The 13,723-nt window shown below is 34.9% G+C and overlaps 1 protein-coding gene and 1 long non-coding RNA gene across 2 annotated transcripts in view; one reads left to right on the top strand and one right to left on the bottom strand.

The window, feature by feature from the left end:
• Positions 1-1,016: 1,016 nt before the first annotated feature.
• LOC113115848 (uncharacterized) lies at positions 1,017-8,206 on the bottom strand. Its single transcript, XR_003293949.1, has 3 exons — positions 7,493-8,206; positions 7,251-7,408; positions 1,017-1,935 (listed from the first exon to the last, which is right to left on the bottom strand). It is a non-coding gene; the product is annotated as an uncharacterized LOC113115848 (long non-coding RNA).
• The window catches only part of oxr1a (oxidation resistance 1a), a 123,517-nt gene continuing 112,813 nt past the window's right edge, over positions 3,020-13,723 (top strand). Inside the window, exon 1 of the mRNA XM_026283515.1 lies at positions 3,020-3,143. The gene's annotated coding sequence lies outside the window, so the exon portion shown is untranslated. The remainder of the gene's footprint in view (positions 3,144-13,723) is intronic.

Consider the following 13,723-nt stretch of genomic DNA (forward strand, 5'->3'; position numbering starts at 1 on the left):
GGCATACACATAACACACAATTACACTTCTAATATCCAAATCTGTTAAAGGATTTTTAGGCTGCATTTATTAGGTAAACCGGAACCGGAAACACTTCACATAACACCCAATGTACCTTCTACATCATTAAAAGAATGGCATCTACGCTAATATTAGTCTGTTTCTCTCTTGTTCCGAGGTCACCGTAGCCACCAGATCCAGTCTGTATCCAGATCAGAGGGTCACTGCAGTCACCCTAGTCCAGTACGTATCCAGGCATGATGGTGGATCAGCACCTAGAAAGGATTTCTACATCCCTGAAAAACAGTGGTGACCAGGACAACTAGAGCCCCAGATACAGATCCCCTGTAAAGACCTTGTCTCAGAGGACCACCAGGACAAGACCACAGGAAACAGATGATTCTTCTGCACAATCTGACTTTGCTGCAGCCTGGAATTGAACTACTGGTTTCGTCTGGAGGAGAAATGCCCCCCCCCCCCCCCCCCCGTTTTCTCCCAATATTTTTTTCTTCATTCTGTCACCAATGGAGTTTCAGTTCCTTGCCGCTGTCGCCTCTGATTGCAAATAAATGCACAGACACTATTTAGACTGAACTGAGATGACATCACTGAATTCAATGATGAACTGCCTTTAACTGTCATTTTGCATTATTGACACTGTTTTCCTAATGAATGTTGTTCAGTTGCTTTGACGCAGTGTATTTTGTTCAAAGCTCTAAGGTGAACGGACTTGTCTTGACTGGATTAATGATGCTAAAAATTCAGCTTTGCATTACAGGACTAAAGCTTATAGTTCACAATGTTACTGTATTTTTGATCAAATAAATGCAGCCTTAAAATCACTACAAATCTTAATTATACCAAACTTTTGGCTGACAGAGTATATCTATAACAAGACTATGAAAAAGCAATTTTAGAAGACAGCTTACGTTAACTTGCTGCTATGCTAATAATGCAATAATTATATATATGCATGTATATTTATTTTGAATTTTATTATTTATATATTTTGCAGCCTGTACAGTTTAGAACAGCCTTCATATTGCCCATAATGCCCAAAATTACTGCATTGGTACAATCAGCCATTTGTTCAAATATCCACCTATATACAGATGCAGAGTGTGTGGAGGATGCTAACACAATTCATTGCTGGTTCAAATCTCTCTGTGTCTACCCATTGACTCTCTGACTTATTTATGAAAGCCCACCAGGGTATTCATGGGAAGGCATCAGAGGCATTTGTCACAGCTCTCCTGGTATTCACAGAGCGCCCATCGATTTCCACCTCATGAGGCAGACACTCACCATCAATCAATATCATAACAAGTCTTCATTTCTGCTGGGAAAACCCGCTCTTTGACTTCAACAGCTGATTACAACAGAGAATGCCCTCTGATAGAAAATTTTAAATCAGAGCAGCAAACTAGAATTTAATCAATCGCATATTGCCATTATAAAATGATATAATGATTTGTGTTTAATTACAAAAATAATATTAGTATATGATGCTGCTTAAATTAAAACCAGTTATTGATTTAGTTTTACATACAGATAAATGTGCCAAGCATGTAAACACAATCAATCATTTCTCATACATTACATCTCTTAGAACTGACATAGGAACGTTAACAAGTTTGTCCTTGAAAAAGCAGAATCAATTTGAATATTTGATATTCAGTTTAGACCAGGGGTGTCCAAAGTCGGTCCTGAAGGGCAACTGTCCTGTAGAGTAGCAGCAATATTCATGTCAGGAAAAGCATAACGGTGAAAAACCTTGAAACCATTCATGCTGATTTATAGCTCCATTCATCTACATGAAAGCTGTAGATTAGGTGATGCATAGATAGATGGATGGATGGATGGATCTTGTGCTTTTATGCTCTCATGCTTGTCATGTGACACACAGCAGCTACAATCTGATATAGGCTTATGTACCTACTAAAAAATAAAAAAATAAAAATAAAAAAAGGATAAACCCATCACAAAAAGTATTTAATGCTTTCCATAACAAATAACATTACAAACTTTTAACCAATAATAACGGTTTTCTTTCAGCAGGGGTTTTATAAAAAAAAAAAAAAAAAAGTCTAAATATTCCCAAAATATATCATGAATTATCATTCTCAAATATGTGCAAGTAAATGCATTTTGTACCTTTATAGATTATGTCAGTTCTCTATCTAATAACCTAATCTTAATAAAGAATAACTTTACATAAAAAAGTATCAGGTATGGGTGTCAAACCATAAACTATTTTTTATAGAACTGACTTTGTATTTAATGTGAATTTAATAAAAACATAGTAAGTTACTAATTAGCCTAATACATTCATTGTACAAAAAGAGAGCAAAGAACATTTACGTTATCAAAGAACATTTTCACTTCAGTCCAGCGACTTCAAGCACTCCCTTACAAAAATTCCCTTAACAATCTCTAAAGCTGTTTACACTGTGAAATTGATATCTTACTTGCATTCGTACATCTTCACTTTGTTACTTCTGATAAGAGAATTAGCTAGAAAATCCAGTCAGTGGTGAACAAACAGCGTTTTTCAGCAGCGGTGACTCAACTGAACACCTCTGATTGGTCCTTGGGATGGTCACTTCCATTTGGAAGTCTTTTTTATATAGTTTTTATTTTTATTTTAGTACCATGAGTTAAACTTAATTGTTGAAATATTGAATATTGAATATACGTTATCTTTTTTTTCATTTAACATTTATTTTGGGTCAAGGAAATTTATTTATGGTTTTTAGTTTTATTTTTACTATAAAAAACATATATATATATATATATATATATATATATATATATATATATATATATATATATATATGCCTTTATTTATTAGTATTGCTGTGACATATTTATAATCGATATTTTTGCATCTTTACCGTCATTCTAACTTATACAGGAAAAACTTTCAGTATGAATCTATTACTCCCTGAGTATGTGACATAAAGCATTTGGTATGATCCATTCCTCCCCTGTCTCAGTGGTTTGGTCTGTATTCAGAAGGTCAGATTACTCTGTGTGTGCCTCATCCTGCACACAGATGCGCATTACTGTGACCAGCTGCATAAACTCATCAGAAACGTCCGTGTACGAGAGACCTGGGACATGGTGAGAGCTTCATTCTGAGAGTGAGTCCCATCTTTCTTTCTTCTCTCTCTCATGATGCAGCAGCACCTGCATGCTCTTACATAGAGAGTCTTTAACACCTGGATGATACAAGAGTTCATGCATGATGAGACAGATTTATAGAGAAGATAGACTAATGTATTTCTAAAGACTTTTGGGTGTTGTAGTGGGTTTTGCATGATGTTCATAGACTGGACACACAGGAATCATTGTTGTAATCATATAGATGTGCTCTTCCAAGTTTTGGTGTTGTTGTCATTTAATCTTAAATTACATATTATAAACACCATTTAACTTTACTTGAATGACTAGTTTCAGAAAAATCTAGGTTGAAAGTAAGTAATAATATTAATAATAAAATTTAATTTCCAGAATTGTTAGTAAATTAAGGCTAGAGTTGTTGTTTTTTTTTATGTATTTTAACTGATTAACTGATTATTAAATAATATGGAAACATATAAAATGAATGATATGATTATAGTTTTTAGTTTGTTATTCATTCATTTTTTAACAGAGAAACGTTAGCTGCGACAAACTGTCTTGCTGTGCAGCTTTCAATGATTCTACTTTTGATTTATACTACAAACAGAACACAGAAGCTAAACTGATGCGTTTGAAAGCATCCCGTCCTCTCCTTTGAGGAATCCTGTTTGAGTCGCTGCATGAAGATCTTCTCACAGAAACACAACATCTTTAACTTGAGCAATCTTATTCACTTCCAATAAGACTCAAGCTCATTTAAGAGCAATTTACTTCAAATATTGATTCCTTGTATTGTGTTTTGAATTGTCAGAGCGATGTTCCCTGAGAGCGACTCTGTGACTGAAATCGGAGCTGAGCATTCATTTATCTCCAACTGTCTTTAAAATAAAATAAAATTTTTCCTATGGATTCTTAAACATTTAAGTACAAATTTCAAAATTTTCAACATGACCTAAAACATGATCATGATGCATATGCCTTTGCTAAAAGTTCTGCCTGCTGAGTTCAGATAAAGATATTTTTGTCATGGTGTTGAAAAACAGATTTTCCTTCAGTGTGTCCTCCGTCTCATACTCTAGGCGGCGCTCTTCATCATAGATGTGCTTCTAGAAAACTTTCCAGCTTGAATCAAAAAGCAGCTTGAGACCTTGAAACAACTTAGTTGCCATTAGTTGTGTGTCATCATAGACTAAATATTAAAAAAGCTGTCCTTAGTGGGGAGTTTAAATGCATCTGATATGTATAAAACATTACATTGCAAAGGAAACTAGAAATAGAATAGTATTATTTAATATTTGGAACATTTTGGATAAATCTTTGCAGTGCATTGTGAAATGAAGTCTGACACATTGCTCTGCTTTACATCGTTCTCAAGAACACTGGTAAAATCAATGTAAAGTGCAGCCTGTGAATATTCATCGGTACAGTTTAGTATTCTTTGACGTTTGAGTTCAGATTAAATATTCAGAGAAGCGCAGACCCACCAGAGGATTTGATTTATCTATAATGAACATAACCTTTCTCTCGGTTCATACAGAACATAGACACTCTGACAATCATGTTTCAGATAATAAATCTCACTCGTAATAAGAGCCTTGGAGTAGGACAGCCATTAAAGGTACTCATTTTATGGTGAAATGTAAAGGTTGAAATCTTGACAACCATTTGCTTTTCTCGTGTCACTAAAATGACAGATGCTTTATCGACTGTTCAAGGTTACAGTGTCATTTGTTCCACTGGAAGATCAGTTATGATCTTCACTCTTTCCTTCTATGACTTAATCATAGTGTGATATATAACATGAGATGTGTATTTGATGCAGCTGTGTGTATGCATGTATTGTATTATATATTTACTGTTCAAATGTTGGGTTTGGAAAGATTTTAAAAACTTTTTTTCTCTCACCAAAACTACTTGTATTGGTTTCAGAATGTTTTCTATTTTAATTTTTTTAAATGTAATTCACACATAAAAATAGGGATTATTTGATGAATAGAAATATTAGAAAAACAGCATTTAGTTATATATATATATATATATATATGATATTCTGACTTTGGGGTCAGTAATATATATATTAACAGACCCCAAAATGATATTTTCCCTTTAGTTTATTATTAAAACAATAGCACTTAACAAATCCACACACTTTTGTTCTGCGTTCAGATTTCAAAAGCTATAAAATGCATTTTCGTATGAGATAAATTTCATGTCATGTCCTTGCACACCATTTATTTTCTATTTCTCTAATTGCACGGGGACCTATTCTCATCTATTAGTGAAATTAAAATTCTGCTCCATTTTCTCTGAAAGACACAGTCACATGAAAGATTGAACATCACGACAGCTTGTCTCTCTTCAATTCTTTCAAAATAAAGGTTTCACTTCAGTGTTGATGGATCACTTATTTACAGCACATAAAAAAAGGTTTTCAATTAAAACTGTGGCTCTGTTCCAATACAAAGTGAGCTGCTTTGCAAGAAGAAATTTCTCTCACTCCACCAATTTACCAAAATGCATTCTAGGATTTTCATCTCCAAGATGCATAGAATGCTTCCTTTTTTAATTTGATTAGAATTAAATATGGTAATAATCACGCTTTTGGAACATATTTCAACGTATTGCCTATGTAGTCTGCTCAATAGGTTTTGGAACAGAATCACTGTTTGTGTTGTTTTTGTTTTGAGCACTGTAACAATGAATTCTTTTTTTTTTTTTTTCTGTATCTACAGCATTATGGTCAGCTCATGGTATTGCGTAACACTGTAAATGCTAAATCCAGAGAAGCCGGTCAGCGTCCTCCAGGTGGTAGGAGCTTTACTAGTTCAGGCTACAGCGATTTATCATGCAGCCACACTTCATTTATTAATAGTGCACGGGCACAAACTAGTCAGTGATTTATGGGACAGATGGAAAAAGCTGAATTATTAAGACTTTAAAAAGGGTTGTTGTGTGGGACTGCATAAAAATGTATTAGGTCCCGAGCAACGATGGTGTGAGGACCCTATCGCAATTGCTCCTTTTCTTCTTCTTCTTCTTCTTTTTCTTCTCCTCCAAAGTAAATCACATTTTTGAGGACCTAAATGTCCAAAACTCAGGAAACTTTGCACAAGCATCAGAACTGGTGAAAATGTATATCTGATATAGGTTTCATAAGTGGGTGTGGCAAAATGGCTCGACAGCGCCACCTGTACACATGCATCAGAGTTCACCTAGAGCTGTGTTTTACATACATGTGCTAAAATCGGTACACGCGTGTGACACACCATTACATACAAAAAAGTATCTTGGTGCAAAATCAAAAACCCAACAGGAAGTCAGTTTTTTTTTTTTATTATTCTGTACGATTTTTGTGCAGTTTTTGCCATTTCCAGGCCTCGTACTTCTGTTAGTGATAGCACTGCTAACTAATGCTGTAAACATTTGTTTCACAGCAATAAACTTCTGTCTGTCTCATTTAATTGCATTATATGGTTTTGTGCATGGTTGATGCTGATGTTGTTTTGCAACTGATTACCCCTCAGCAATCAATAAAAATATCTGTCTATCTTTTTTTATACTTAATTACATTATATAAAAAGCAACAGCCATTAGAGAGAACATGGGCGAGGAATTTTTAAGCATGCTTTGAAGCCTTAACTATGTTAAAATCTTGGTATGTTGGTTTTTAATGAAACAGCCTCAGCAATGTTCAGTAAAAAATAAAATCATCAATTTAAAAAAAAAACCTGCACCTAGTAATATAGTTCATAAGACTGTAATGTTATTTTTTTTAAATCCATTTCTTATTTTATAATTCAACCTATATAATAAGAGTGGCCTTGAAAATGAGAGGCTCTATGAGCACGCCGTTCATTAGCGCACAATTTTTTCAGCCATTAACAGTTTTCATATTGCGTAATATTTAATAGTTAAGCAGTTTCTGGTGCTGGAGATCCAGTGAAAGATTTAAATCCCAGTGTAAACAGAAGTACAGTCCCGTCTGTAGATTAGGGAGGGATTTGCTCTTCTAAGCCTTATAACACAGCGACTGACCTTTGCAGCTGGTTTATCATGTGTTACTCACGTGTTTAATGTATTAAAGGAATAGTTCACCCAAAAGTGAAATTTGTTGAAAATTGACTCACCCTCTGGCCATCATTCTGAAGTTGTGTTGATAACTTGTGGATTATTGTGATGTTTTTATCAGCTGTTTGGGCTCTCCTTCTGATGGCACCCATTCACTGCAAAGGATCCACTGGTGTGCAATTGATGTGATGCTAAAATTCTCCAAATCTGTTGACGTCTGATGAAGAAACAATTTTTTTTTTTTTTCATTTTTGGTAGAGCTATTCCTTTAACATGTAAAAAAGTCCACATCAATACTCACATATGAGTGACTGGTGGCTGATTTTGAACAATTTCCTATTTTGTTGTATAGTGGCTTTTTGGTTGTTCATCTGCTGTTTTAGATTTTTTCATGCTTGTGCTTATGCTATTTTCATTGAATCAGTAACAGCAGCTATTATCTCTCCCAACATGTCAGTTTCAGACTGTGCTAATTTAATTTAGCATTTGCAATGACAAATGATTTCGCAGATTTTTGCCCTGCGGATGACAAAATGTCCAAAAAACTATGTGCCTTGGTGCACAAATAGCACACTTCCCTTTTAAATGCACATTACGTCCAGCTTTCAACAGTCAGTGTGATAAACATGACAAACAACTGGCAAAATCCACATGCACATGACCGACACCAAAGCGGGAATGAAATGCTCTTATAGGACTGAATCTGTGCTCTGTTGTATCGAAATGCGTCCAGCTCTCAAGATTAAATATACCTTGGAACAAAGTCATTTTAGAGCACTGCCTCCTGAGGCATTTGTCTCTGTCAACATAATATCATTTTGTGTAATGACTCAGCAGAATGAATCCAGAGTTGGACTGACAGAGTCCCACCTTGCCAAGAGCTCAAACAATCACATCTGTGTTCAGAATGTAAATGGTAGGGAATGGAGCTCAAGCACACACTCATTTTTCTGCAAGGTTAAAGCAATGTTTATGTTCTATACATTTAATAATATATTTACTCAAGCTAATGTTGAAAGGAGTCACAGTACAAGAGCGCATTTACCGTATTATTATTATTATTATTATTATTAAAATACAGCCATTTTGAGAACCAGAATTGACTCGAAAACAGCCATAAGCTGAAAAGGAAAAAAGTCAATTGCGACTTTTTCCTTGCGATTTTAATTTAATATCTTCTAATTTCATCCTCAGAATTGAGAGACAGGTCTAAACTTAGAATTATGACATACTGTATATCTTTAGAATTGCTAAATATAATCTCACAACTCTAATGTCCAAATTGTGAGATAGAAATTCTGAATTTACATCTTGCAAAACTGACTTATTTCCTCAGAATTGTGCATTTATATCTTGGCTGTTTTGCTTGTAAAATTATTTGATCAAATTTTAAGCTAGAGATGCTTTTTGGCACAACTGCAGCATTTAGCAGCCAAACCCAGAATTTATCCCACCTAAAAAAAGTACTTTTACCTCAAAAGAATAGTTTAGACAACTTTACTTTTTCATTTATTTTTAAATATACCTGTAGAATAGATATTGTCTCTGGAAAAGTCAAAATTATTAATTGTTACTGATTATAATGAAAAAAAAATCTAGCACATGTGAGGGAATTGCATCATGGGAAGTCTGTGTAATGCTGTCGTCTCATTCTGTGTCAGGACAGTTTAATAAATAATTTTAAAAAAAGGTGTTCACAGACAATCCCATCTCAGATACTGCATTACAACACAGAAATTTCACTTCAGATTTTCACTTGCTCCATGTCCATGTGGACACACAATTGATTTTAAAGAAAAGAACATTTTGCATTCTGACTTGAGAAATAATCCAGTGGTTTCATAATGTCTTGCTTTCTTTGGAGTTCACCATGTACTTTTTGTATTCCTCAAGCCAAGCGCAAACTACAAGACTAGTCATTCTTTTATGCTGTAAATATGTTGCCTGAAAAATCAAACTGCTGCCCACGTCTCAACCATAATTTTTCTGCTTTTTATCTTGTTCTATGTAAATGGAAAAACAACCAATTTCTTTCAAGTTGTTTGTTTACGTGTCAGGAATCAATCTAGCTTAGCTGGACATGTCTGAGAAATTTGAAGATAATATTTAGGCCTGTTTTAGAAAAGAGAATGATCTCTATTCTGTGTGTAGTTCTTGCACGTAAAATCTTACAGGCTTACAACTGATGAAACATCCAGAACACAAGTCTCACTTAAAGGGGTCCTATTGTGCTCTTTTACAAAGTCTTGATTTTGTTTTGGGGGTGTACTACAACAGGCTCTCATTCTAGGTTGCTTGAAAAGCACATTATTTTCTACATATTTTACATTATTATAACACCTCTCTCCTCAGTCTTGTATTCCCTTACGAAAGGAAAATATATTTACCAATATATTTCTTAAAATATATTGTGATATATTGTAATATATTATTTTCCCTTTTTATTTTCTAATATTTTATATATGTGAATACATTAGTAATATATTGATGATACATATATTATATAATATATTGCAAAATATACAAATGATTGCCGCTTTTAATATATTGCAATATATTGGAAAAATATAAATATATATAAGAATATATGCCTAATATATTACATTATATTTTCCAATATATTGCAATATATTTTTGTTTCATAAGGGTTAAAGGGTTAGTTCACCCAAAAATGAAAATTATGTAATTAATGATTCACCCTCATGTGGTTCCAAACCCGTAAGACCTCCGTTCATCTTCGGAACAGGTTTAAGATATTTTAAATTTAGTCTGAGAGCTTTCTGTTCCTCCATTGAAAATGTATTTACGGCATACTGTTCAAATCGCTAGTAGAACCAAAGCCCGTCTGGTCCGTGTACGTTTTGATCATTTCATTTCCTATTTGGAATAAAAAAACAACAACAACAACAACAAAAAAACATTTTATTTCAAAACTCTTTACATTCTTTGCATGTGATTTATCAAAACATAGTACATCTTAAAATATACAGCTCATGAAAAATAAATGTTCCAGATGGACAAACATTAAACCAGTGTTAATAAAAAATATCTTAAAATAAATTTGGAGGTAGGTTGAAAAAGCCAGCATGGGAAGTTTTAAGTAGTTGTACAGCTTGAAGTGTGAAGTTTATTCTTGCACACAGATATGGCATATTCATGGCAGTACACATGAAATTCATGTATATATTTGTCATTTAAACTACTGTAAACAGAAATCCAAACCCGTAAGTCCTCTGTTTATCTTTGGAACACAGTTTAAGATATTATAGATTTAGTCCGAGAGCTGTCAGTCCCTCCATTGAAGCTGTGTGTACGGTATACTGTCCATGTCCAGAAAGTTAAGAAAAACATCATCGAAGTAGTCCATGTGACATCAGAGGGACAGTTAGAATTCGTTGTAGCATCGAAAATACATTTTGGTCCAAAAAAAGCAAAAACTACGACTTATTCAGCACTGTCTTCTCTTCCGTGTCTGTGTGAGCACGTTCACTGCAGTGTAGTGATATCCGGTTTGCGAATGAATCACTCGATGTAACCGGATCTTCTTGAACCAGTTCAACAAATCGAACTGAATTGTTTGAAACGGTTTGCATCTCCAATACGCATTAATCCACAAATGACTTAAGCTGTTAACTTTTTTTGATGTGGCTGACACTCCCTCTGAGTTAAAACAAACCAATATCCCGGAGTAATTCATTTACTCAAACAGAGAGAACTGAAGATGAACATCGAGCCGAGCCAGATAACGAACGAATGATTGACTCATTCTAGAGTCAAGAACCATTTCTGTGTGAAGCAGATAAGAGATTTGAATATACATGTTTGAGTTCATGCTGAGAACTGACTTTTGATTGCACACCTTGTCAAATCTAAGAACACTTTGAAACGTTTAGATGTTTTCTGTATCTGGGGACATGTGATATCACTGGGGTCTTTTTCTGAGAGGAGCTATCTAAGAATAAGAGTTTTTATTTGATTTCCATTGCTATAGAAGAACTGACATAAATATATTTCCTTTCCTTTCATTTTGTTTTTTAACTGATCTTATGGGTATGTAGAATGAAAAAAAGTTTAATAAATGTCTTTATCTGGCAAAACTATTAGGATATAAGTGGAAAGCATGATGTCATTAGGGTCACATAGGTTTTAAGAAAGCCTTTATTTGTTAATGTGCATGAGCAAATCGTCCCCCTGTGCTTTGATTTATTGATTATATGGCAGGCAGTGAACAGAGGACAACAGCGGCCTGTGACGAGAACTGAACCTCTGTAATGAGTGTAAACACAGCGTTCAGAATCAACAGCAGGGCTGTTTACACATCTGCAGCGATTGTGAGGGGAATTTCCATAATCACATTGTGTTTCTGCAGGCATCATTTGACCCCTGTTAGTCCCTGGAGATGTTGTCATGTTTAAAGAGTTTCTGTAAGAATCAGGTAAAGGATGATGAGAGCACAGTGGAGGATGAGTCACCTCGCTGCAGACGCGCAGTGATTAAGACCACAGAAAGCCTTCCAACATGCATGATTTGTTTGTTTTCTGTGCGGGTGATTGTGGGAGGAGAATGAGGATGAATCAGAATTTGCTTTGTAATATTCTACATCTTTGTTCCATTTAAGCACTTGTTTTAGGGTGGTAAACAGCCTCTATTAAAAAGTACCATGGTTTTCAGACATTTACAAAGGAAATTGTTAAATACCATGGTGGGTTGTATGACTAAAATCATCAATTTGAATAATCTTAGATAATATTACACAATAGTTATGGTGTCAATAGCTTTATAGAACTATCACATCATGTCATGTCATGAGAAATCTTTTTTTTTTTACATATAGAGTTTAAAAAAATATATAAATATAATTGTTTTATATAATTTAGAGGAAGAAATTCATAAAGTATACTTCAAACTGAACAAAAATTTTATATCTGCAAAAATGTATAACCGTTTTCCAGCAAATCAGCATATTAAAATGATTTCCGAAGGATCATGTGATGCTGAAGACTGGAGTAATAGCTGCTGAAAATGAACAATATTATTTTTACAGTATTTTTTTAAAACAATACAGTAAATATAAGTTTGATGAGCATAAGAATCTTATTTTTTAAAACATTAAAAAGACACAATTTTTTATGTATATGTTGATACTATTAAATTACCGAATGAAACAGAAAAAATATTTTAAATTGTAATAGTATTTCGCATTTTTGTTGTATTTTTTATTAAATACAGTAAATGAATCATTGATAAACACAAGAAATGTAAAAGATATATATATTTTTATATCATCTATATTTTTTTCTGTTAGTGAAATGAAGACTTGATATACAGTAAATGCTTAGTTGTACTAATATATAGTTTGAGAAGCATAGTCTAAGGGGGAAAATAATTCACATCAATTTTTTATTTTTTTTACACTTTAATCAGTGGGCCACAATTCCCGATGGAAAGAAAAAAAAAAAAGACAAGCCATCAAAGTGCCAGCAAGCTGCTGCCCACGTCTCCCCAGTCGCAGTCTCATCCATACTGTTTATCTTCTTGTTCTTCATGTTCTGTACAAGAAAATGACTGCAAGCCCTCCTCCCTGTTGTTTGTTGATGTTGTCAAGAACTCTTACACTTTGTGAGTTTGTAAAAGAACAATAAGACTTTTGGGGTCAACCTAGTCTGTAGTTAGTTGTGTAAACTGCAAGTCTTTAAATGTAATCAAGGTGACACACTTCTGTCTCGTAGTGTTCACTGGGCCATCTATTTCCATTTAAATAGCACCATTTTCTCAACAAGCTTGCCACTGCCCTCTGAAACCACAAACACACAGTCCATGGCACTTTACTTTGGAGCGATGAAAGGATTTTGATGAAATCACTCTAAATCTGTTGAACGCTTCGACCAGAGGGATGACTCACTGCTGAAAAGAGGAAATACAATAAAATGAAATCACCTGAACGTGCCATGTTTCCCTCAGCACAGACCTTTGCTTCCGCTGCTGTTGTGGGCACTAGGCTTATGACATAAAACAATGAATAAAACATGACTTGGTTATGTATGTAACCCTCGTTCCCTGAAGGAGGGAACGGAGACGTTACTTCAGAAAGAGACTGACGAATGGGATCTCGCCCAAGAGCCCAATCATCTTCGAGTGGTTACAAAACGAGCCAAGGGTACGCCGAGTACCTTGGTCTGCGGAATTTGCATCGCGAGCTCCGTCCCGCAGAGGGAGTATATAAGGAGCAGCGCGAGCAATTCGCATTCAAGTCTTCGCTGAGGAGCCGAGCCAGTGACCCAGCCATGAGGCCAGCATGAGTGAGGGTCTATAGCTTACACAGAACACACTGGGTAGCATATTCCAGCTGGACGTATGGTAGCAGGCTGCCTGCTTGTAGGAGGACTTACAAGGGCAGGTGTCCACCAAGGTGGTGATACACATGAACTCTGAGGTACCCAGCCCGCAGGCTGGAGGTTTCAACGACAGAGCTGGCAAGGGGCTTGCCAAGGGAAAGACACATGCTGCGAAGAGACTTACTGTGGACATACAC

The sequence above is a fragment of the Carassius auratus genome, chromosome 16 (genome assembly GCF_003368295.1).
Source record: "Carassius auratus strain Wakin chromosome 16, ASM336829v1, whole genome shotgun sequence".
In the NCBI taxonomy this organism is placed as follows: domain Eukaryota; kingdom Metazoa; phylum Chordata; class Actinopteri; order Cypriniformes; family Cyprinidae; genus Carassius; species Carassius auratus.